Here is a 21,841-nt window from a genome sequence, read left to right on the forward strand (position 1 = left end):
TTACAGCGATCATGCTGACCCTTGGGCGGATCTGTGGTAATTTACTGGTAGTTGGACTCCAGAGAGCAGGTGTGTGTCCTTCTCCTGTAGGACACGGTAATCAGGGCTTTGGGTGGCATTACTAGCGAAGGATTCTCGGTGAGTTGCTCAAGTTTGCTTGACCATGGAATGCAACCTTCGTCTTGCCGCATTCTTGTGACAGCCCCTGATGGCCCATCTAGTTGGACCACGAGAACGAAGAACAAATCACTGCTTGCGATAATGATCAGTCGAGGTTTGACCATCAGTAATGGAGCAGAGGCGTGATCATCCTGGAACTCTGACGTAGTGAGTTGCTGTTGGGATGCTTGCCCTCCACAAATGAAATCAGCCAATGGGCGGCTGGCAGGTGCTACAGTTCTCCGGCTTCTGGGCACAAAATCAGCCACATGTGGAACTGTGGCCAAGAAAGCAGTTTAGCCCCTCATTTGACGCTGCTGTATATTCACATACCAAAAGTAGCTAAGATTTTCTTCATTGTAATGCCAACAACACAAAAAAGGATACACCCACCCTGCTGCCTGCCTGATGGACTCAAAGACCAGTATTTGAATGCAAATATCTACAAACAGCAAAACGTGCTTTATGTAAACAGCCAGTCTGTGCACCATTGTCACTACCTGCAAGTAACTTAATTCTCAGACCTCCAAAGGGAACCCCGATTCTGAGCCTGGCAGACACCGGCTCAAATTAAGCACTGGAGAAATTGAAAAGCATTACTGAATATCAGTGTTCAGCTCCTTTATTTGTGGAAAAGCCCTTAAGCCCCACTACAATGCATTAACTATCTCTCAATATTTAAAATGTACACTGTAATTATTAAAAAATATTGCTATGTCATTTGGTTGGCACACAAGTAGTAGGTCCACATGAACATTTTGGAAGACCACTGTTATGGGGAAGGGATTTTACCCTGTGGTCAAATATTTCCCAGGTGGAGAAAAAAATGGAGGTAACAGTAATGTGATTGCACATTTTCACTAAACCGAACCTGCTGACAAGCCACAGAAGTTGCTTTAGGAGAAATGGATGCAATGCTAGAAAAATCTAATTTAATCTTTTCAACTGTATTCTTTGTGCATTTCTAAGTTTAAAAAAAAGAGTAAACCTATGAAATTCGTAGGTGTAAGACTAAGCCGTAGATTTACACTTTTTTTTATTCCGCCCCTTACCAGCCTGGTATTATAAGCTCAGGTTGACCTCACTAATGAATTTTCAATTAACTGGGTAGCTTCAAATGTCACCAATTGTCGATAAAGCGGAGTGACACATAAAGGTGAAGACCTCCAATGCATGACCTTTCTTTGACAGAAACGTGTTGATCAAGTCCCCTTCGTTTCAGGGCCATAAGCAGGGCCACTGGAATTATGCGATTGTGTGACTGCTGCGATTTTTGCATAGTTGGCATAATTTTTACATTTGCCGCATTTACCACATAATCCAGCTTCTGCTGCATAATCTGCAGATTTTAACAAAGAAATATGTGTTTCTAGCTCAAACTGGTCAAACGTTACTAAAAAAGCAGCAACACGTGTTGCCGTGCAGCGGAAGGCTTTTTCCAAAGGTTGACTGGTCACCTTTCTGTTGCTTATTGCTATATTTGGGTGTTAAATTGGTACTGATGAGGTGCACCTAAAAAGTACAAAATAATGAAGTAATACTGTAAAAAAAAAGTGCGGCATTCCATTGTATAATTTGTTTTTTCTTGCCGCATAATTTACTCAACTCTGTCGCTTAATTTGGCCCTCCCCTGCCTCGTAATTCCAGTGACCCTGGTCATAGGATACATGTTTGGGAAGGAAACAGGGAAGCGATAAGATCATCTCTAGACATCTCTTCACAGACTCAAGCTCACCTTGGACCTGGTCCCTTTGGCCGCCTGGATTCTAACTAACGCAGTCTGAGAACCACCCTACGGTGAGCATCAAATCCCAGGATGTGAGTCATGCCACACTGGGGAACACAGACAGGATGCTTTCAGTCATAGGGACAGCGTGTATGCACATCTGTATTTCCATCCACCCCATTCAGCAGCGCCACCTGGCAGGATCCAGCCTGCAATTCTGAATCATGCAAAGGCCAGGCCCCACCAACCAGCTCCAAGGAAAGCAAACTGCTATCTGCAGTCTGCTGCTTTCCTCTCCCAGCAGATAACTTGCTCTTGAAGTTTGCTAGTCGACACATCATGCAAAGTCAATCTGTTGTCAGCACTGCTGATAAGGAGGTCGGACACGCGCTGCCCAAAAGCAGAACGCTGATTGGTGGAGACTAGTCAAACCCATTCCACCCTTCCATGCACCCTCTTCTTCCAGCCACCTCTCAAGGGGTGTCAGCCGAGGTTGCCTTTTCCCCCAGTGGTTTTCAACCTAAGAAAGGGAACACTCCAGGGTGAAATGAATTAACCAGAAAGTGAACCCAATGGCTTCTGGGTAAAATCCGTCTGGGCGAAGAGCAGTGGTGAGTCATTGTTCGTACTTGTTAGTGATGCAACGATATAGCTGCCAAGTTTTCAGTTTGCTTATGTGTGACATTTCTATATTCAAAGTGTACATATGTGTCATTATGGTGATTCATGGGTGACTGTTTCAGACCTGCCAACTCACTGGGTGCCGCAGTGTGACTGACACACGATATTGACACCCTTCACACGGTCACCTGGTGAGGAGCCAATATCACACAGTGGCAGGGAAAATGAGCTGAAAACCACAGTAAACAGTGGATTTCCAGAAAGTTTTTGCAGGCTTTGAATTACCGACATCCACTAAGGAGTGGGAAAACACCCCAGGACATCCTCACCAGTCTCAAGAATCTTTTGTTCTTTTTTTTAGAGGAGTGGGGTTGGGGGGGGGAAAAAAGGACCTGTATGTAATTTTCGGCAGAGGCCCCACTCCCTCCAAGACCCCACCCCCTCCTCAAATGGTGACATTTTCATTTTAGTTGGCAGGTCTGCTGTTTGAGTGACAGTTAATTGCAATTAGAACAAAACAATGTAACCACCATGCAAAGAGATACATATTAGAAATTACGGCTTTTTGATCAATGTAGAAATGGTCTTAAATCCTGAACATTTACAAAGTGCTTATTCCAGAACACAAACCTATTTCTGAAGTGGTCACACTTGGAATACCTACACTGGATGGTGTATCCTGGGCTAGGCCAAAGAAACAAAGACAGTGTGTGCCACATTTATGGAAGATGTCCTAATAGGTCAATTTTACCTGAGGTTAATATAACGTGATCACGGTTTGCTGAAGTTTTTACTTCACTCTTACATGACACCTCTTTCCCCCAGGTTCCAGAGGATGCAGGGGTGTAACATCAGCCAGGCATGGCTTGATATAATGTGTTAGCTGAAAAATGCAGTATTGATAAAAACACTAAACAGTGACTAAAATATGGTTCTTAACCTGTGGTCCTGGAAAGCCTGGGGGTCTGTGAAACCTACTCGGCATCCTCAACTGCTTAGAAAATGAAATAATATTAACAGATTAATAAGGTGTACATAAAAAAGCAAAGTGTAAATTAAAATCTTTTAAAACGTTCTGTAAATCTGAACGAATCTTAAATTGGAGGCTACAAATTAAGTTGGTGTCCTCATTTTGATTTGTGGGAGCATCGCAAATGCATCAAACTGAATGTAGCATGGATGTTGGGTGGCCTCAATCACATTTAGAAAAGCTACAACCTTCCAATGAAAATAATTTTTTAGATCTGTGAATTACATAAAATATTTTCATAATTTGTGTATTTGTTTGAAGAACGCTGGTTTCAGTATTTTTGTGTATTGTTTTGTGGTTCAAATCATCAAAATTGCTTAGGCTGGATCCCAGGATTCCAATACGGCTCAGTGGCGGTCCCAGGATTCCAATAATGGCTCAGTGGCGGTCCCAGGATTCCAATAATGGCTCAGTGGTGGTCCCAAGATTCCAATAATGGCACAGTGGCGGTCGCAAGATTCCAATAATGGCACAGTGGTGGTCCCAGGATTCCAAAAATGGCTCAGTTATGGTCCCAGGATTCCACTAAGGATTAAGGGTGGTCCCAGGATTCCAAAAATGGCTCAGTGGTGGACCCAGGATTCCAATAATGGCTTAGTGGCGGTCCCAGGATTCCAATAATGGCTCAGTGGTGGTCCCAGGATTCCAATACTGGCACAGTGGCAGTCCCAGAATTCCAATAATGGCTCAGTGGTGGTCCCAGGATCCACTAAGGATTAAGTGGTGGTGCCAGTATTCCAATAATGGCTCAGTGGTGGTCCCATGATCCACTAAGGAGTAAGGGTGGTCCCAAGATGCCAATAATGGCTCAGTGGTGATCCCAGGATCCACTAAGGATTAAGTGGTGGTCCCAGGATTCCAATAATGGCTCAGTGGTGGTCCCAGGATCCACTAAGGATTACGTGGTGGTCCTAGGATTCCAATATGGCTCAGTGGTGGTCCCAGGATCCACTAAGGAGTAAGTGGTGGTCCTAGGATTCCAATAATGGCTCAGCGGTGGTCCCAGGATCCACTAAGGAGTAAGGGTGGTCCCAAGATTCCAATAATGGCTCAGTGGTGGTCCCAGGATCCACTAAGGATTAAGTGGTGGTCCTAGGATTCCAATAATGACTCAGTGGTGGTCCCAGGATCCACTAAGGATAAAGTGGTGGTCCCAGGATTCCAATAATGGCTCAGTGGTGGTCCCAGGATCCACTAAGGAGTAAGGGTGGTCCCAGGATTCCAATAATGGCTCAGTGGTGATCCCAGGATCCACTAAGGATTAAGTGGTGGTCCCAGGATTCCAATAATGGCCCAGTGGTGGTCCCAGGATCCACTAAGGATTAAGTGGTGGTCCTAGGATTCCAATAATGGCTCAGTGGTGGTCCCAGGATCCACTAAGGAGTAAGGATGGTCCCAAGATTCCAATAATGGCTCAGTGGTGATCCCAGGATCCACTAAGGATTAAGTGTTGGTCCTAGGATTCCAATAATGGCTCAGTGGTGGTCCCAGGATCCACTAAGGAGTAAGGGTGGTCCCAAGATTCCAATAATGGCTCAGTGGTGGTCCCAGGATCCACTAAGGATTAAGTGGTGGCCCCAGGATTCCAATAATGGCTCAGTGGTGGTCCCAGGATCCACTAAGGATTAAGTGGTGGTCCCGGGATTCCAATAATGGCTCAGTGGTGGTCTCAGGATCCACTAAGGATTAAGTGGTGGTCCTAGGATTCCAATAATGGCTCAGTGGTGGTCCCAGGATCCACTAAGGAGTAAGGGTGGTCCCAAGATTCCAATAATGGCTCAGTGGTGGTCCCAGGATCCACTAAGGATTAAGTGGTGGCCCCAGGATTCCAATAATGGCTCAGTGGTGGTCCCAGGATCCACTAAGGATTAAGTGGTGGTACACAGCAGTCAAAAGGTTAAGAACCACTACACTTTTATATGCAGGTGCTGACAGTATAATATGTAGTAACAAGGCTTTGCCTTTGCATGCAAACAAGTAGGCTGTGAGAGGGTCTGCCCTCCAGGGCAGATAACGCCGAGAAACAGCAGCTGCTTGAACTTGTCTCAAGGTGCCACCCTCACCTGTATCATTCGTGCCCCACAGTGACGAGGAGCCAGTTAACACTGCAAGAACTGGGCTGAGCGTCCCCCAAACACAGAGAGGCTGTTGGAGGCAGGCTTATAACTCACTCTGTTGGCGTGACAGCCTCTGGTGGTGGGGCAGAAATCAGCAAAGGTATTAGTTTGACCCAAGTTTCGCGACCCGTGGAGAGAATCACAGGTCAATGTATTTGCGCAGGACATCTAACCTGGGCTTCTATTGGAATTCTATAACGCATATTAGCAAGCCCATTATCGCAGTTTTAGCGGTAGTTTCCTGCCGCTAAAACGGCGATGGTTTTTACGAGGTTCTTGCTAATATGCCCCCTGGTTATTTTATAGTTCGAAATTAAAGAAAATCATGGCTAAAAATAGGAAGGGAGTGACGTCGCTGCTGAATGTGGTGCGTGTAGCCTGTGTGAGTATACCTATGCAGGGCTGTGCAAAATTTGCATAACCCCCTTTGCGTAATTATGAGAAGTTCCAGAACAATTATTTGAAATTATTCAACCCACAAGCCCGGCATTTAGCGCTATTTTTCAGCAACCATTTAGGACTCACTGTCTCATTTTGGGGTACAAAATTACCACTAGATGAAACATGACTCTCACACTCTCTTCGTCCGTGTTGCTCCCCTGCTCCCATAATTTGACTTTTCCTTGAAGGGACAGGAAATTATGCAACACAGTACAACTGCATCAGTTTGTGCATTTTGCGTAATACGCGTAACCATAATACAGGAAATTACATTATATTACGCAGACGTAACACAAATCATACCGAGGCCTAGGTATGAGTTGAGATCTGCGTGAAGGTGGGCTGATGGGGTGTAGTTGTGCGAGGTGATGTAAATGCAGGTCTGAGTCCACATGTAATTACCGACATTAATAAATGTCTGGAAGTGCCAATGGAGCTGAAAAAAGAGGTGTGAAAAGAGATGTAAGTCGAGCCATGAATGGTGTTGCAAAGCCAAATGCTTTGTACTTGCTTTTCGCACCTTGCTTCTGTTCCAAGTTTAGCAGTACAGAGATACTCATTTACATATCATCTGGGGAGGGTGCTATTAGAATAAGAGCTGTAGTCAATGCCAGAATACTTATAATTAAGGATGAGAAGGATGAGGGGAGTAGAGCTGTCATTTGAGTCTTAAGTGGAGGTGGAAGTTGAGAGAGGTCCTGGGATTAGCAGTGCTTAATTTGCCCAAAAACTAAGGGGCAGGGCCCTCTTCAGGAGGCCATTGCACCTGCCAGTGCTGCCAATGACACTACTAATGCAACTACCAACCATCACACTCAGCTGCGCCTCGTTTAGGTAAGAGCTCTGAGGCTGGGTTGGGGGGATTCGACAAACGACCACGAGGGAAAATTAAATACATAATTAACTTTCCCTCATCGTTGTCTGTTGAAATACCACCCCCCGCCCCCCCCACCCGGCCCCACTGCTCTTACCTGCACGGGCCGCGGCTGATCACACTGCTACAAGTGTGACAATTTATACTATTGCTGGCCCCAAAGCTATAAGAATGGCTTGGGTGGCAGGTATTAGTCATTTGTCATGTAAATTGATTTAATAAGCATCTGTTATTGGGCTCAAGTCTAAACTATACAGACAGTGTCACCATGTGGCAGACTGTCATAAGTGCTGGTGTTGACAATTAAGTGCCGGTGCCGAGCACCAGAAACCACCGGCTCAAATTAAGCACTGGGCATTAGCTCTGTTTGCGCTAAGGTGGGAATAAGAGCAGCAAATTAAGTGGAGCTGAGAGTGGAAAGTGTGAATAGAGATTTATGTGGGGATATACAGTAAGATATGAATGGAGATAGAAGCTGAGATGTAAGTAGAGCTCCGGGTTGAGATGTGAGTGATGCTGTGAGAGGAGATGTAAGTGATGGTGTCTCTAGCCTCCACGTAGGAGCTCCATGGAAGGTCGTGCCGTATGACACCCTACTCCACCTGGTGCTGGATGGTATTTTCTGTCACCTGAAGTTAATCGAAGGCATCCCTGAACAATTCTCTTTTCATGAACTTTCTAAAACAAGCATTAGAAATGCAATCGGGCTCGGATTTATTTGAGTTTGAGCTAATGGCATTGTAAATGCCAATGTATTGTTGCTATGTGTTATGGAATGTGTTCATGTGGTGTGTACTGCCAGTGATCTCCTTGTGAGTGTGAGAATATTGCACCGTTACTGCCTGTGATGTCCTTCCTGTATTTCCAAGACTATTTTAATTTTGCGCGCGTGCACATGAAGCTGCACGCAAACGCAAATCCATAAACTTTCGTACACAGCAGAGTTGAACATTTTAAAAGTGTGTACTTTGCTCCAACTGAATACTCATTCTGAAAAGTGCCTTTCATGCAATTCAAAGGGTTCCTGAAAAAGCATCTTTAACTCAAGTGTCTAAATTCTAAATCGGTCCCTCCGTTGGTCTAACCATGATCACCAAAGCGCTCGAAGCCCTAACTGGGTGCGTTAAGCACAAAGTATGCATTCGTTTACACACTGCTTTGTTCACTCCTTCAAGCATTTATTTATTTTCAGGTGCTCACTAGTTGATTCACTCATCCATTCAAACTGTATCGTGTGTTAAATACGTGATCAACCACCCTGTGAGGTATCGAAACTTGAGCCTGTGCACGGTAAAGCAGGTGCTAATGTTACCCCACTGAAACCACTATAATTCCAGAGGTGGCAAAAGACAAGCAGCGAGCTAGAAAGCTGGCAGTACATACTTTTCATTTACATTGAATTTTCTACGGAAAAATGTACCGTACAATCAGAACACGCGAGTGTCTTTTTATCAACTATTATCTGCGCGCCATTTAGGAGTTTTTAAGCCTACATAGCGACGGGGCTTCCCATAAAAGTCGCTCTGTGCGAGTGTCTACTTAGTTTCTAAAAAGCAATCTGCAAATATTCAGCACACACGCACAGTCCGATTTAAACTAAGAAAAAAACAGGGAAAGAGTCCATAAAAGCAATAATTCCTTGATTAGCCTCTCAGTGCGTCGGAGCGCTATGGTTAAACAAGGGGAGTGGGGGTCATCTACAGTCCAAGACTGGCTCGGGTCGGTTGTAACCAGAAGTGACTTGTTGCACACCGCCCGGCCTCCGTACACGTCCAGAGAGGCCCAAGAAGAATGCGCGACCCGCCCTCAATCACACAAGAGTGGGGACGTCACCTCATAGGGCCAGGGCTTGACATTAATGTGATATAGAACACCCCTCAGTAGAATACATGCGTAGTAGCGTAACTGTGAGTGGGGACGAACGGGGGTGATGCTGCGTCTGAGGAGGAGACGAGGTCGAAATGCATCATACTTAACAGAAGCCTCGAAACTCACCGCCAGCGTTAGTAACATAATTAGCTTCAAATGCAATATCGAAATCAGAATAAATCAAAAATTGGAGAAAAAAAAGTGCAATTCGTCTTATTAATCATTATTATTAAGTGTTGCCTATTTTAGCTTCTGGGCGCTGGGCCTTACCTAGCAGTTTGCTGAGCTCGGCGTTCTGCACATCCGGGAACCGTAGAGCCAGCCGCTTGCGCTCGTCCTTGGCCCACACCATGAAGGCGTTCATGGGCCTGCGGATGTGGGCCTCGGTTCTGGGGCTCCCTCTTTTGGCAATGCTGCTCGCCGCTCGGTCGCCCGTACTCTGCAGAGAGCGGCAGAGCAGCTCCCCGGGCCGGCAGGAAGGAGCCGCACACGGCGTATATGCCTGTGTGCACGTGAGGAGGACGCGCGCCCGACAAACACACTGCTAGATGGTGAACGCGCGCGCACCATCTGCAATGCATTACACGGCCACCCTGACAGCTCCTAATTATAAATAATGTACTTCTTTGCGCGAGCACGCACGAAATATGCCTCAAAATGGCGGAACAAAACTACATTTACCCTATCACTTCAAGCCTATTACAAAGAAAACACAAGGAAGACGAATCACTGACCAGATGACAGAAAACGCTAAGGAATGTCTGGAATTTCTCTCTCCAAGGCCCTCTTCTTCTTTTTTTTTCTCCTTTAACATTAGTTCTCAAACTCCTCCCAGTTTACACTGGGAAGGAGTCCGAGCCCTAAGCGAGCACGCACGAAATATGCCTCAAAATGGCGGAACAAAACTACATTTACCCTATCACTTCAAGCCTATTACAAAGAAAACACAAGGAAGACGAATCACTGACCAGATGACAGAAAACGCTAAGGAATGTCTGGAATTTCTCTCTCCAAGGCCCTCTTCTTCTTTTTTTTTCTCCTTTACCATTAGTTCTCAAACTCCTCCCAGTTTACACTGGGAAGGAGTCCGAGCCCTAAAAAGGTGAATAGGCTCAAGTGTTAGTGAAAAATCGATCAATGTTTAGTTAAATGCCCTTCATGATTCACCTTTAGGGAGGAAACCCTTCTCAATGGGAATGGATTCAAGGGCGGGCTGGGACGTCATCACCAGCCATTACAGGTTGGAACAGCAGTCCTGTTTCTGAAAAAAATACCTCCGAACACTAAAAGGGATAGATAGTCCGGTGCAGGTGCAGATTTTACAAACCCCTTGCGTCACATTTTCGCCGCCGTTGCGACACTTTTTGTGACGCAGCGGCGGCGTAAACAATGCACCACATGGTGGCCCATTTGCAACGTGACGCATCTAGGGAGATGCGTCACGTTGTAAAACTCTGCACCATATTATAGCTGTGTCAGGTATAATGTATGCAGGGTGGACGAAAGCCTGTTAGAAGTGAAGCAGTGATATCTACGGATGTACGTCATGACAACGCGGGCTTTTACACCGCGCTGCCATTACGACGCATCAATTACAACGCAAGTCGTTACAACGACTTGATCTGTAGGCGCTGGATTTTGGAATAGTATGATTTATTATTCCAACTCCAGCCTACGCAACAGTAGGGAAGGTGTTGGAATAGTAAATCTACTATTCCTTAGTCTCTAGCGCCATCCAGCGCAAGTCGTTGTAACGACTTGTGTTGTAATGGCAGCGTCGTAATGGCAGCGCGGTGTAAAGCCTGCGTTGTCATGGCTGTCTCCCGATATCTACAAGATTTCGCTGCGCCACTTCTAGGACGCCACTGCATCAAAACATTACACCTACTTGGAGCAGGCGTAAGGAGTGACACAGCACAATAAGTATAGGCCTCCCCATGCATTGCTGGAGTTGCGTCGTGCTTGCGACACAACTCCAGCAATGCTTGACTTTTGCTCCAACAGATGCGTCAGAATTTCTGACGCATCTGTCAATCCTTGTGCCATGTTGTGCCGTATTGTAAATACAATGCATCGATGGTGACACAAGGGTTTTGCACGCAGGCGCAGGGAAACTGACACATCTCTGGTCTAACGCAGAGATGCGTCAGTTACTTGTAAATCTGCCTGAGTTTTTTTAGTTCTATTGTTTACAAGGTTTATTTCGGAATGGTGGCTCTGCAATGCAGTTGATGTGTTTGCAAAACTCAAGCTTATTAACATTTTTGTCTTTAGTTATGTTCAAATACTTGAGTGTGTTGGATTGTTTCTATGGAGGAAGCATCCTGGTTTGGTGGAGGAGGTTGGTGAATGCTTGCAGTGATGCAGACATAAATCAGCACTGGATAAGCCCTAAAGGCTTTGATGCAGCCGGTCACTGGCTCATTTGAAAGATTTACTCCCGAGAAAACATAACTGGAAAACTCCAGTGGCAGCCTAAGTAACAGAAGGAAAAGGGGACAATAAACAAGAGGAGATAACCAGGAGGAAAAATCCTTAGACTTCACATAACTCCTTTAAGGAACAAGGCTTATTTAGAGATTCTACTTAAAATAAAATCAACCTCTTCAAGAAGCATGAGGTAAAGCCGCCAATAACTTGGTTCATTACAGTGGAATTCACCCTCCTTACTACAAGACAGCAGTGTATAATTCACCTACAGTAATTCGGATTTGCTTTTCATTTTCCTTCAATGAATTGGCTTTTGCGTATCAAACATATACGATACATACACAATTTTAAAATAATGACGTAATAAAAATGTTAAGATAACAGAGGGGAGCATGCAGGGTGAGAGAGAGATTGAATGTGAATAAAAAGATAAAATGAAACAAGCATTGGAAATGCAATAGGTCTCGCATTAGAAAAGTTGGAGCTATTGGTCTTGTAAATGACAAATATTTTATTTATTTGTTGCTTTTTAAAATAGATAAATTGATAGCTTTGTCATTTACAATGCCAATAGTTATAATTTTTGCAAATGTGACACCTATAGCATTTGTAATGCAATATGTGTTGTATTTACATGACTTACATGTATTGATATTACAAATAACAATGGCTTTTAATTTTTTTAATAATTAATACTGAAATACAAGTTATTGTAATTTATAATGGCAATAGCTTAAACTTTTGTAAATAAATTATGAAGATTATGTTCAGTGTATTTTATTGTGACGAAAATCCAAGAACAGAAGTAAAATATTAACAGCTTTTTGTGGCATTTGTAATAAAGCTTGAAACATTGAGAGAACATATTTGAACCAGTTGTTGTTGAATGGTTGCACATATTGATGCTGTGGTGGCGCTGAGTGATGTTGTGGTGGCGACGAGTGATGCTGTGGCATTCAGTGATGTTGTGGTGCCCCTGAGTGATGCTGTGGCATTCAGTGATGCTGTGGTGGCGCATAGTGATGTTGTGGTGCCCCTGAGTGATGCTGTGGTGATGCTAAATGATGCTGTGGTGGTGCAATAGATAGTGTGAGGGCGATAGAGTGAGGGCGATAGATAAAGTGAGGGCGATAGATAGAGTGAGGGCGATAGATAGAGTGAGGGCGATAGATAGAGTGAGGGCGATAGATAGAGTGAGGGCGATAGATAGATAGAGTGAGGGCGATAGATAGAGTGAGGGCGATAGATAGATAGATAGAGTGAGGGCGATAGATAAATAGAGTGAGGGCGATATATAAATAGAGTGAGGGCGATAGATAGAGTGAGGGCGATATGTAGAGTGAGGGCGATAGATAGAGTGAGGATGATAGATAGATAGATAGATTTAGTGAGTGAGGGCTATAGAGTGAGGGCGATAGATAGATAGATAGAGTGAGGGCGATAGATTGATAGAGTGGGGAGAGGGGAGATGGAGGGGAGAGAGGAGAGTGAGGAGAGAGGGGAAAGAGAGGGAGGGGAAAGAGGGTTTGGAGAGTGAGGAGAGGGGAGAGTGAGGAGAGGGGAGAGTGATGAGAGGGGAGAGTGATGAGAGGGGAGAGGGAAGAGTGAGGAGAGAGGGGAGAGTGAGGAGAGAGGGGAGAGTGAGGATAGAGGGAGTGGCGAGAGGGTGGGGAGAGGGGGAGTGAGGGGGAGGAGAGAGTGAGGAGAGAGGGGAGAGTAAGGAGAGAGGGAAGAGGGGAGGGGAGAGCAGGCGGGGGGAGAGGGGAGGGTAGAGAGGGAGGGTAGAGGAGAGAGGTGAGAGAGGAAAGGGGAGAGTGAGGAGAGAGGGGGGAGGTAGAGAGGAGAAGAGTGAGGAGAGAGGAGAGTGGTGAAAGGGGAGAGTGATGAGAGAGGATAGAGTGTTGAGAGAGGATAGAGTGTTGAGAGAGGAGAGAGTGGGGGGAGTGAGGATAGTGAGGAGAGGGGAGAGGTAGAGAAGAGAAGAGAGGGGAAAGGGAGGAGAGAGGAGATTGAGGAGAGGAGTGAGGAGAGAGGGAGGTAAGAGAGGGAGGGGAGAGTGGTGAGAGGGGAGAGTGGTGAGAGGGGAGAGTGAGGAGAGAGGGAGGTGAGAGAGGGAGTGGAGAGTGAGGAGAGGTGAGAGAGGGAGTGGAGAGTGAGGAGAGGGGAGAGTGATGAGAGAGGAGAGAGTGGTGAGAGAGGAGAGAGTGGTGTGAGAGGAGAGAGTGGGGAGAGTGAGGATAGGGAGGAGAGGGGATATTGAGGTGAGAGAGGGAGGGAGAGTGGTGAGAGATGGGAGAGTGGTGAGAGTGGAGAGTGGAGAGTGGGAAGAGTGAGGAGAGGGGAGAGATAAGAGTGGAGAGAGGAGAAGAGAGGAGAGAGGCGAAGAGAGGGGAGAGAGGAGAGTGGGGAGAGTGAGGAGAGGGGGGAGAGGAGAGAGAGGAGAGGAGAGGGGAGAGTGAGGAGAGGGGAGAGTGAGGATAGGCGAGAGTGGTGAGAGGTGGGAGTGATGAGAGAGGAGAGAGAGGAGCGAGAGGGGCGAGTGAGGATAGTGAGGAGAGGGGGATAGGGAGGGGAGAGTGAGGAGAGGGGAGAGTGAAAAGAGGAGAGATGGAGGAGAGGGGAGATGGAGGGGAGAGAGGGAAGGGCGAGGAGAGAGGGGAGAGTGAGGATAGAGGGAGTGGAGAGAGGAGGGGAGAGGGGGGAGTGAAGATAGAGGGGGGAGGGGATAGTGAGGAGAGAGAGGGGAGAGTAAGGAGAGAGGGAAGAGGGGAGGGGAGAGAGGGGAGGGGAGAGAGGGAAGAGGGGAGGGGAGAGAGGGGAGGGGAGAGCTGGGGTCACGTTTGTAATTTTAAAATAAAAACGTGCCAAAATGTTTAAAAACTGCAATTGGTGATTAAGTGTGCTTTTTGCGCAATGTAGTTGGGGAAATATAAGCAAAATAAGACACAGCAATGTGGGTTCCAAGATGGGATGTTAGCATTTGCTTTTCAAAACCACACCCGCTTTTTGTTTACACAGATTTCATGCTGTTTGTTAGAAGATGGAAATAAAATTGCACCTTAAAACTGCAAAATAATATGATTCGCCGCACTTAATTTGTTTACAAATTAAACACTAATAGGGCGTTTCTAACCATGACATTATTCAGTTTGCCCTTCTCCATGCCAATAGTAGAATTTTACTATAGTTAGGCAGTGCAACAAAGGATTTTAAGACCGCATCGGGAGTTAGCGCAATAGCATTTACAAACAGTTTTTTTTAGGTGAATTTTATTGTTCAGTATTTGCACACTGCATCGGGAGCACTGGAATCAAATCTAATTGTTTAAAATTTTTTAAAAAAGCATTTTCACTACGCATCAAGGCCAGGGTCCGAGGATTAATGCAGAAGCATTTGTAAGAACTTGATCAAATTATGTCAGAATTGCGGAATTATGTGCTCAAGTCAACGCAGCGGTCTAAGTGTATTGAAAACATGTAAGGGAACTGTGATGCTGTTCACAATGGGGCCAGGCCGAGTAAGCGTGGTGCGAGGTCAAAGGAATACTAAAACAAGGACTGTGCGGCGAGAAGGGTGAATGCCAGCAGGAAGGGAGGGGGTGGCAAAGCAGCTGGGGTGTCAAAGCATCGGGAGATAGCGCAATAGCATTTACAAACCGCTTTTTTGTGGTGAAGTTCATTGTTCAGTATTTGCACACTGCATCGGGAGCACTGGAATCAAATCTAATTGTTTAAAAAAAAAAAAGCAGTTTCACTACGCATGAAGGCCAGGGATCGAGGATTAATGCAGAAGCATTTGGAAAACAAGACGAAGGGCATTGCTGTGGGGAGGGGGGAGGAGAAATGAGACACGGCCGCAGCAGGGGGCGGAGAGGGGAGAGCGGCGATGGGGGAGAGACACGGCCATAGTGTGAAGCAGCAGGGGCCTTTGAAGTGAAGCTAAGCTTCACTTCAAAGGTGTGGGAGGAGTGCTGCTAGGGAACATTGACCTAAAAGCGCACGGGCACAACATCAAATCGCCAGTTAGTTAAAGTCTGTTTAAAGCCCTATAGTCTCGCTCCGCTCAATGCGCATGCGCATTGATAGGTCACGAGACCTAAAAAAGTGTTTAGGTCAATAAGGGAGACGATTTTCCCATTTTTGCAGCTTCTCACAGCGAAGGCTAGACCTCTTAAAAAGTTATTATTTTGGATCAGCAACTCTCTATTAAGAAATGTACTTGTGAGGTATTTCTCCATGGGAGGTAATTCATTGTCCCCCCCCATGGCTCAAAGTGATAGGGACTGAAAAGCCACATGCTACCTCGATGGGACCCGACGGAAGGGACGACGGTAGCACATGGGCTTTTTTGCAGAATGTTCTTTGTGCCGGTAGCGTAGTGGACTAATGCGTCCACGGTAGGGACCTGTGTTGGACCTCATCATCACAGGTTCAAATCCTGGCGGGTCCACTCAGCCTTTTATCCTTCTGAGGTCAATAAAATGAGTACCATTGAGTTGGGTAACAATAAAAATTTAGGGGCAGATTTACAAGCACCTTGCGCCACTTTTGAGTCACTTTTAACATGGAAAAATTGACGCAAAAATGGCACAAGGGGCTTGTAAATCTGTCCCCTATTGTTCAGCACCAAGATACCCTTTGCGGTGAACATGCGCTTCACAAACACACGTTATGTTATGCTGTATCCACTTATCTAGACCAGTTAGTGGGATCCCATAATTAAGCTCTATATGTTGGTGTAGCCTGAAATTGGCCTGGTCAATGTTTGCTAAATGCGTGAGCATCCCTTTGCTATATCTGTGTGTAAATCTCAGTATTGCATTTGTCACGGCCTCCACTCTCATCGTAGATCTTAGGATGTGTTGAGTTCACAGGGGGGAGATGACATGGGAATTGCTAGGTATTGAAATTGTTTGACTCTTTCAGAGGTAGTCCACCAAGTACAAGTTATTGCTTACAACTTTTTTGATAGGAAGCCAATTACATGGTTTGGGATTAAGCTTTCTTGGGAATTGTTTCCACGTTTTCCTGAGATTTCCATTTTGTTCAGTTGCAACTGCATCATTTATCAACTACTTGGCAATAAAAATGAATGATTATCATTTACTAGCATGTGGATTCCAATGTCCTTGAATTTGGGGATGTCGTTAACTTCTATTTGAACATGGGTAGACTTTTGAATACTCTGGAGTAATTGGAGTAACTTCGGTACTTCTGTGTTACCTTTTGATGTGAAATTACCAATAATTACGAAACTATTCCTGTTTGCTTAGTTAAGAATAATTTTGGGGAAAGAAATCCTACCGCAAGAGCACATTGAGCGAGTGCGACTGCCCATTAGTGTTCGTTATTCATGTTCTTTTGCATTTAGTGCTATTTATAAATGCAAAATGCATCCTCGTGCATTTTGGACATGAGCGGGCATTTTTGTGCTAAGAAAATAGCGGTAAATGAAGAATTACTCTTCTTGTGCAATTCAAGCATAATCTTGTGGAATTCCTAGGAAATTCCTCATGATTACTCTGAACGGAACTACATGAGTTACGCCCACCCCTAAATTAACCCACAGGTTGAATAGTGACAGAGAAGCAAATACCCTTGCTTTTCTCAGTGTTTATCTGAAATTTCTTCATTTACCATAATGATGACGAGGGATGACAGAGCTATGAAATTAGAGGAAGTGGGGAACTGTTAATGTTCAACTTCCCTAGCCTTTCATAGAGGAGTTCTATTTTAACCAAATCAGAGGTTTGGCAGAAATTGTCAAGGACTGGATGCTGAGGAGGGGAAACATCACTTACAACGCAACTTTTACCACGCAATGCTTTTACATCGCAACTTTTACAACGCAAACCATTACAACGCATTGCGCTGGGGGGCGCTCTAGGATAGGGAATATATTCAATTTACTATCCAACACCTTCCCTACTATCCACGGGGACTGGAGTTGGAATAGTAAATTAAACTATTCACTATCCAGCACCCCAAAGCGCTATGCGTTGTAAAGGCATGCGTTGTAAAACTTGCGATGTAAAAGCATGCGTGGTAAAAGCATGCGTTGTAATGTCATACATCCGCTGAGGAGGTCTGTTGAATCACCTTCTTGATTGACCAAGTAATGGATCACTCCATCAGCTCTCCACGGGGCCAGCATGCAGAGTGACATGGGTATACATAAGAGATGATGATTGTCTCCTTAAGAGCGTCCCAAATTGAAGGAAAAACACAAAGAGCAAACAATCTCTTCAGCAATCTTGTAGCACTTGTTTTGTAGATGAAGATTAATGTCGCGATGAATACCAATTCACCCACCACCCTCTGATTTCAGGGAGGCGAAAGAGCCAAACCAGAAAATAACAGAAGAAATTCAGCAGAATCCTCAGATACACAAGGTCAAAACTCAGGGACAAAAAATAGCAGCAGAATGGGAGATGACCATGATCAAAAATAAGGGAATAGCTGCTTGGACGACACAGACATCACTTAAAGATGACTCTTGATATATTCTTTAAACAGGTATTGACATTATAGGATAAACCATTCTTCCCTTTGGATTGGGAATCTATTATACATTTCCCTGGAGACACTTGGAAAAGGAAAGTCACAAGGCTCATCCTCAGTACCTCCTTCCTTAAACAGATGGAGTTGGTTATAAAGAAGCCCTAGTTTTACATCCTTCGTCCAGTGTATTCCGCTGTTTCAATTCTGTACTTGCCACTCGACAGTCCCTACAACATGTGAAATACCCCCTGCTCCCTCTGGTGACAGTAAGTCCAGAAGAGCCAAGCGGTCAGGCAAACCCTGCCTAGAACCTAGGAAAGTAGGCAAAACAGGGAACTTCTTTCTGATGGCATATTTGTCAGTTAGGAAGTGCAGCTTGAATGCTTGGTCTTTGTCCATGGTGAAACCTCAGCATTAAATTCACAAATCCATTGAACAAATTTTCATCATCTGCCCTTGGTTGATTTCATTCAATAGGATTCTTGTAAAAATCTTAGCATCCACATCTATGTGGCTCATGGAACGATAGGACCAGGGGTCGTTCGCGTCTCCTTTCCTATTTAGAGGAACCGTTTGTAGGAAGTTGGATATCTGACTATCTTAGGTCTTGGGTCAATGTCCGCGGACTCGATAATTCTCGCCTAGGTGCCTACGCTAACCATGGGTCCCACTCTGCAACTCTGGGCAATAGCTTGCCTAATCTCCACAACGGCCCTATCAGCGCCGGGGATTCCTGGCTTCACCTTGGGGGTGCCCAGGAGGGACCATCTCACAGGGAAAGCCAGGACGGGTTCCCCAGCGGTATACAGCGCCAGGACGCCCCGAGATGGGGTAACAGTGCGCTTTACAAGTATACATACATACATACATACATACATACTATATGGTTACCCCCACTTTTTGCCTGGTGTTTTGCTGGTTTTCGAATTAGTTGGCCTGGCCTGCTATTCAGGGCCCTAGTCTATTTGCTTTCTCTATAAAATGGACTCCATGTACTTTAGGTACATCCCAGAGTGGTTACTGGGTCACCCTTGTGAGCCCCTGTATAGTGTACCCTAGGTACCCAGGTCATAGGTGCACCCTAGGCCTACCAGGGGCTGCAGCATGTATTGTGCCACCCCTGGTTAGCCTTCCAAACTGACACCACAGGTCTATTCTTACAGCCTGAGTAAGGTGGTGTAATCACCCGTTACTTAGATATAGTATACCTATATCTATATACCTATATAGACACATATACACCTATAAGCCACTCCTAAGGCAGACCTCGACAATCCTGGAAGTAGAGTGCTTGGTTTTATGTGAGAGGGTGCCCTAGCATGAGCTGAGCCCCTTTGCAGCTTTCGGAACCATCTCCTTATAGCTGTTCTATGATATAGCCATATCATATACTCTTAGGTGCATTATAACCCTCGTGGTTAATGTTATCTTTGGTTTGGCTTTATCAAAACATGCCGTGTAAGGTATCAAACACTTTGTAATACTACTGCCGCCCCCCCCCCCCCACCCGTCCTGGCGGCGGGGCTAGCATTCGACCCTTCTAGAGGGAGAAGACATGTAGTTACTGGTGAACCCGGTTAAAGTTAAACAGAGCCTCAGCATCACAAAATGGATGCTGCTGCCACAGACACGAGTCTGCCCTCCTGCTGCTGGATGAAAATCTGGCAGGGGAGGCCTGGACAATAGCTTTCCTGTCCAGGGAGGTGCTGGCACCTCCCCAGACAGGCTTTTGTGTATTGGGGCAGGGAGGGCTGCATTTAGTGAATGCTTTCTAGACACTGCCTGGGGCACACTAGGTGCTCCATGCATTTCCCAGTTCAAACCGGTTGCTGGGGCACTCTGCCCCAGCTCTGGCGCGAAACTGGACAAAGGGAAAGGGGTGTAACCACCCCCTCCCCAGGTCCACCCATAGGAGGGACCTTAAACTTAGTCCAACCCTTAAACTTAGTATAAGTATAGGATCCCAGTCCCTAGGACTTTAGATTACCCTGGTCGAAACTCTGAAATGTATATCCTGGACCTTCGACATTCCATTTCGACTGGAAGATGGAAGACATCTACCTTGTGGTTAAGGAGTGACCACCCTGTTCAAACAGGCACCAACAGCAACTTTGCTGGTCTGCATTTTTGAGGCTCCCGCCTAATCCCGAAGAATCTGCAACACAGGACACAGACTTCCAGACATCTCTGACCCCGACCTTCACTCACAGCAAAGCTGAGACCTGTGGCGGACACGAGAAACATGGGACTGAAACGCCTAGACATCCTGCATTTTGCAAACTGCACTCACTTCCCACGGTAGTCTGAAGTTGTGCATTAGAGTGCTTGAAGCCCATGCTCCAAGCACCAATTGCACTGAAGCTCAGAGGCCCCCACTTCATGAGTGACCCGTGGGCCCGCTTTGTGCATTTCCACTTGATGCGTCTTTGCGCTTCCTAGTCCGTTGGCTAGTGAGCCCCCAAGAAGACCAAACTTAAAACTACTTTGCTTTCCTGGTTGCTCCAGGCTTGCTCCAACTTCTCCTCAAAAGAAAAGTTGCACAGACCTTGCTGGTCTGCACCGAAGCCGATCTTGATAGCTTACGTGGATTGCGTTTGCCAAGGCTTGTTGGGTCCAATCCGGATACCGACACTGCAGTCAACTAGATCATTCCATGGGACAGGTAGATTTGAGGTTCTGTGATATTGCGTGCTTTTAGAGTGCACAACTTTCTTTTCTAAACATGGGTTTTTGCCATGCGTCGTGACCTTTTACGTAGGCCTCAGAAGTTAGTCTGCGAGCAAAGCAGTCTGACCTTTTGTGGGTCATGTGTACATTAACTAAGGTTTCCTTCGTGCGCTGGAGTTAATTTCAGAAGCTGGCCTTTCACCTGGAATTGACCCTGCCAAGCCAATTTCCCTGCAAGATCGTTATCCACTTTCCCAATCACCATTCAAGACATTTGTTAACTTTTAAGTTTCTTTACGTTTCTGTTATCTTGCACATTATCTGAAACTACTTTTCTTTACTGTTTCTTCATTTCATGGGTTACGCTTTCAATTAAGGGTTTGTCCGGGCCTTCCAGATTATTATTTAGATATGCCTAAATATTAACTTGTGGGTTGGGACACTGTAAAATGAGCTTTACTATATGATGCTGTGTGATGTCATGTATTTTCTATTGGTTGAATTTTGGTGCAGGGGCGTGCATTTTAAATGTACCTTTTTTGTGTATAAATAGGGATGTCTCGCCTTAGTAAAATTGAGCAGTTTCTTGAGTTGTACACCGTGTTGTATTACTGGGATTTCTGCTACTAGCTGCAGCTAATAAATTTGATCTCTGACGCCATCTAGAAGTATTCCGTGTCTCTGTATACCAAGGCAAGGGAACCCAGAGGACTTTGGGCGTGTCCCTGGCGCCGCTGGGTACTTGAAATCCCAGTTATTCAGTTGGCGCGGCCAACGTGGGACGACTTCAGTGGTACCGGTCCAAGCCCGAAGATTGCGAGGAGCCACGTGAGGAAACTCTGGAGGAGGGCCCCCACTTCATTGACCCCTGCATGTCGACGTGGACCGAAGGTCTTTTCTGCGAGGCTTCCCGCTTTCCAATGGCTACGAAGGACTGCTGCCCTGACTGTCGCCTTGTCTTGGACCCTCCGATTGATGTTTGTAAAGCGAGACGATAGACGGTCTTCTGGTGGCGTGACAGATATTTGATTAAGTATAAGTGGGTCGCTCCCACGACTTTGTTTGGTTCCTTGGTTCTGATTTGGTTGCTGCAGTACCCAAAGTCGAAGGGCTTGTATATTTACGAGTGTATCATTTTTTTATTCCCTTTGAAGTTTGAAACCAGACTAGTGAGCAAGATGCCTGGTCTTGGTAAATGTGGTAATTGGTTTGTTTGTGGTAGTAACAGGGATTCCCGATTGGAGGATTCATGTCCGATACCTCCGGTTGGAACTCCGACTTATGAGCTCTATTCTAAACACGGAGTGGGTCCCATTACTTATAATGAAGTATCGGTCCACTACACTAAAAAGGATGGTGTTTTGCAATGGCCCCCACATGGTAGTTTTGAAACAGAGATTTTAGACA

At 45.7% G+C, this 21,841-nt stretch overlaps 1 long non-coding RNA gene across 1 annotated transcript in view; it reads left to right on the forward strand.

Annotated features, from left to right (window-relative positions):
- The first annotated feature begins 2,369 nt into the window (after window positions 1-2,369).
- The window catches only part of LOC144785104 (uncharacterized), an 81,689-nt gene continuing 62,217 nt past the window's right edge, over window positions 2,370-21,841 (forward strand). The window contains exon 1 of the long non-coding RNA XR_013601760.1: window positions 2,370-2,496. This is a non-coding gene — a long non-coding RNA (uncharacterized LOC144785104). The remainder of the gene's footprint in view (window positions 2,497-21,841) is intronic.

This window comes from Lissotriton helveticus, chromosome 10 (genome assembly GCF_964261635.1).
Source record: "Lissotriton helveticus chromosome 10, aLisHel1.1, whole genome shotgun sequence".
NCBI lineage: Eukaryota > Metazoa > Chordata > Amphibia > Caudata > Salamandridae > Lissotriton > Lissotriton helveticus.